Genomic DNA, 4,628 nt, shown 5'->3' with positions numbered 1-4,628 from the left:
CAAGTTGAAAGTTCATCTCTGTTCAACTTGGTAGAAGTCACTGGAACAAGTTGATGAACTGTAAACACCAAAATTGGATTTACCCAAATTTTCGACTGTACAGCTCCAGTCTTTGTCAAGGAGTGAGCAATCCGCCGCTGAGATGACATCACGTTTTGCAGATAGAACATGTGACTCGATGAGCAGTGGATCATAAGTTTTGTTTGTTATAAGATCATTGTTGTATCCATAAAAACAAAGTAAAAGCACTTTCGAACAACCTTTTGATCAGTCCTATGATCCTCCTCGAGTTGAATTGACCTGAAGCTATGTCAGAAGTGTGATGTCATTGGAATATAAGTTTTGTTTGTTCGTTTGGTTGTTCGTTTGAAGCTTTATGTATTCATGATAAGCTCAAATCGGCACGCAGGCCACTTTTCATTGAGGTCATGAAGGAAGAGGTCAGGGTCAGACAAAATTTGTTTAACAAAGATACAGAACAATGCAGATAATGCAAAAAATCTATTAACATGTACTCTATAATGTGTCTGACTCTATATAAAGTGTTGAGATAGTTATAATGAAGATAAATTCAAGATAATTGGTAAAAGAAAAAAAATTGTATAACCGTTGCATACTATTTCATCCTTGTGATGAGGAATAGAAAAAAACCTTGTAAATATATTGTGTGCATGCACTTTCATAATTAGGGGTGGGTACCGGTACCGTGTATACCGGTACAAAACCGGTATTTTCTTATGGACCGGTCCAAAAAAACCGGTCCAGAAAAAATCAGTGGACCGGCCTATGGACCGATTAGAAAATTCACAGTACCAGGCTACTAGCAGGCGGTCACGCATAACCGGTCTAATACAAAATAAGCGTATTTAACGAGTCGTGGTTTCATGTAGATGAGTCAACAGTCGGCGAGTGCACATTAGTGTGCACCGAGAATAATCACTTCATTCTAATATACAATTTGAACATAATTTGTAGGACTCACAGAGACCTTAACTTGTGTCTCGCTCTCCAAAATATGATGTACTGCGACACTACTTTAATCAGGTACAGGTACAGGTCCGGACCTGGACCTGACCCTCTGGACCTGGACCTGGACCGTACCTGAATTTTCTGTACCGGTACCCACCCCTATTCATAATGTATAATGTAATGAACCTTACATCAGCACTGGTACCATGTATTCAAATCAAATGCAGTCTATTACTTACCATTTAACTTAATGGATGTGTGACTGTGTGTTTCAACTCATTTCTAGGTGGACTTGCATTTCTAGAAATGTTTTCAGGCCATCATACATGATTGAACCACAATGCGACTTATAGTCTAAAAGAAGCTGAAATGATGTACAACTCAAAGAGAATTAACCTTTGAAAAAGGTGCATTTAATGGTAAGAAGTAAATGATTTGTGCTTCCTGCATAGATGGAAGAGAATTTCCAAGATAAAAACATCTACAACTTTGCGTATCCAAACCACCTGTTAACAGGTGCTTAAGACTTTCCTTGTTAATAAGACATACATTCTCCCAGGTCCTAAAGGTGTAACCGGAAGTCTGTAAGGTCCTTCAAGTGAAAGGTTGTAAAGACTGAAGAAAGTCAGGAGACTTTAAGAATGCTGTAAAACTACAAACTTGTGCTGTTCATTTCCGTAAGAGTGGCTATAAAAAGTTGGACACTTTGGAATGTCCTGTCCTCATTTTTGTATTTTCTGTCATGTGTGTGTGTTTGTTCATGTGTGCGTGTGTGTGTTTAAATATGTGTGGGTGTCTGTGTGTGTGTGTGTGTGTCTGAGTGTGAGTGAGTGTATACTATGTGCGTGTGTGTGTGTGTCTGTGTGTGACTATGTTTATGTCTGAGTGTGAGTGAGTGTATACTATGTGCGTGTGTGTGTGTGTGTGTGACTATGTTTATGTCTGAGTGTGAGTGAGTGTATACTATGCGCGCGGTGTGTGTGTGTGTGTGTGTGTGTGTGTGTGTGTGTGTGTGTGTGTGTGTGTGTGTGTGTGTGTGTGTGTGTGTGTGTGTGTGTGTGTGTGTGTGTGTGTGTGTGTGTGTGTGTGTGTGTGTGTGTGTGTGTGTGTGTGTGTGTGTGTGTGTGTGTGTGTGTGTGTGTGTGTGTGTGTGTGTGTGTGTGTGTGTGTGTGTGTGTGTGTGTGTGTGTGTGTGTGTGTGTGTGTGTGTGTGTGTGTGTGTGTGTGTGTGTGTGTGTGTGTGTGTGTGTGTGTGTGTGTGTGTGTGTGTGTGCTTCTGTATCTGTATGGCTGGTATAACCCCCCTTTGGCGTAACACACCAGCTTCTGTATCTGTATGGCTGGTATAACCCCCCTTTGGCGTAACACACCAGCTGTGTGCCTGTATGAATTTTGAATTAGCTTCTTGTAAACAAGTATATCTTAGACCCAGTTTCTTTCCCAGCCCCCCTGGACTGTTTTTTCCTGTTCACTTCAGTTTTATTACCCACTCATCTCTCTCAAGTGTTTTTGTGGTGTACCTAATTGTATGTGTGTTTAACTTAGTAACTGTACCATCTCTATAAAGTTTTACAGATAACAGACAGCCTTTCAAACACTTGGTTGTGAAAAAAGAGTCTTTTTATTCAGTGACTTACCAACCTGATGAAACTATTCACAGAAGCCTTTAAGTTACTAACCGTGTAGTTGTCAGTTCCAAGGTGCCGTACACAAATGATTTACATCATCATCATCATCTGTCGACCTCAGGGGTAATGCCAAGGTGTCTACTATATTTTGGTGAGGGATATCCCCTTGGATGGGAGTTAGGTCTTACTGGTGATGCCTAATAAACAAAACGTTTTACACTTGTGTGTCTGAGAGTGGTGGTAGTGTGATAGAGACTCACAAGTGTTTTGACGCACAGACAGTCACTTTAGAAGTTGTTGTTCTGTTGTTACATCCGGAGGTAAACAGTCGTTAATAAGAGTAAACAACTCTAACACGTCAGTTGGTTTGGTGCCTAAGAAAACTGGTCTCTTGAAAAGTTTGTCACTGTTATAGATTTCCAGTCATTTCGGAATACAAAATGAAAAGTTTTACAACCAAACATTTTGTAAATCAAATACCTCTTGCTTAACCTGGGTGCCATCATTGTTGGTTTCCGTGGCTCCCAATCCTATACTCCCCTCTTACAGGTAAATGTACTAGTAAATTGTAATAGAAAACTAACTAGGATGTCTATCTTATGATAGCCTGAGTACTATCTGAAGTGACCGCTGGCTCAAAAAAAATCGCTTGCTAACCACGTGCTCACTACAGGCTAATCTTATGATGCTGTTACTACATCATGCCTTGTGATTCTATTTTTCATTGTATGTGGTATTTAGTATAAAGTAGAGTGGATTCATTCCTCAGCTAACTGACATCTATCGATAGATTTTTTGTTTGTTTGAACCTTTTGATTGAACATTTTTTCAGTACTCCCCTAATTTGAATCTTGAATATATAGATGTTGGATAGGTGAGGAATGGGTCCACTCTGCATAAAGGCATCCAGAGCATTTTATGAGGCTTGAAACTTGAATAAAAAAACTCAAATTTCTAGACATTCCTACACATAGTAAGTTTCAATAACACTATAGTCCATTACATATCGACATTAAAGGCGCAAAGATACGATGTCAATTTCATAGAGATTACAGCAACTAGAATATTTTCCAGTTTCAAGCCTCATAAAACGCTCTGGGTGCCTTTAATACTCACAGTAATGTTACTTTTGTATATGTTGTACCAGGTTAAGAGGTAGGTTTTCTAGCATACTTGGTGTCCTAACATGAAAGTAGGATAGATATCATCTTGTGTCTCAGACTTACATGTAAGAGAAAACCAGGACAGCATCATAAGTTCTAACCATCTTTATTTCTTACATACTGAAGTACCTAACAATACCATTTTTTGATACATCAAAATATTACAAATGTACGACAATAATATAACAATAATTACGTTCACCACTTTTTAGGTGTACAAATAAATAAGGGATTGAATATTACAGTGCTCAATAAATACACAGATATGCACAGAAACGCCCCATAATAAATATCAAATTAAACGGAATGAGAGAAGCAGTATCATATTACACAGGTATGTACATCTGGACCTTGAGAAACCTTTAAGGAATCACTCGAGACGTCACACTTGAGATGAACTTAAGATTTAAAGAACTTCTTCTGTCATCTAAAGAAATGAGGTATTTGTTGTGACAATAATGTACTGGTATAGCTGCCCAGTAAAATCTACTATCTACCACCCCTATCTGTAGGAGTGGTTGAATCCAGATATGACAATAACCATTGAATATTGGATAGCACCATGTCATAAAAGGGGTGTATTTGTTATCATTTCACTGTAGTACTGTACATAACTTATATCTTGATAAGTGATATTGGATTGACACAATATTTTATGGCTAATAAATAAGAAAAACTACAAATACTTTATACATTAATTTTGTCAGAAATCATACAAATGTACAAGACCATAATAACTCATACCCAGGCACACAGAAATATTTAACAATCCTTTTTTCTAACATCATGAACAAAGATGATCCAGTAATTGAACTTGTTCAAGATAATAAGTAACCCTTGTATATTCATAATTTGTTGTCAGACATTG

The sequence above is a fragment of the Branchiostoma lanceolatum genome, chromosome 16 (assembly GCF_035083965.1).
Source record: "Branchiostoma lanceolatum isolate klBraLanc5 chromosome 16, klBraLanc5.hap2, whole genome shotgun sequence".
NCBI classification, from domain to species: Eukaryota; Metazoa; Chordata; class Leptocardii; order Amphioxiformes; family Branchiostomatidae; genus Branchiostoma; species Branchiostoma lanceolatum.
This window is presented reverse-complemented; position numbering follows the sequence as displayed.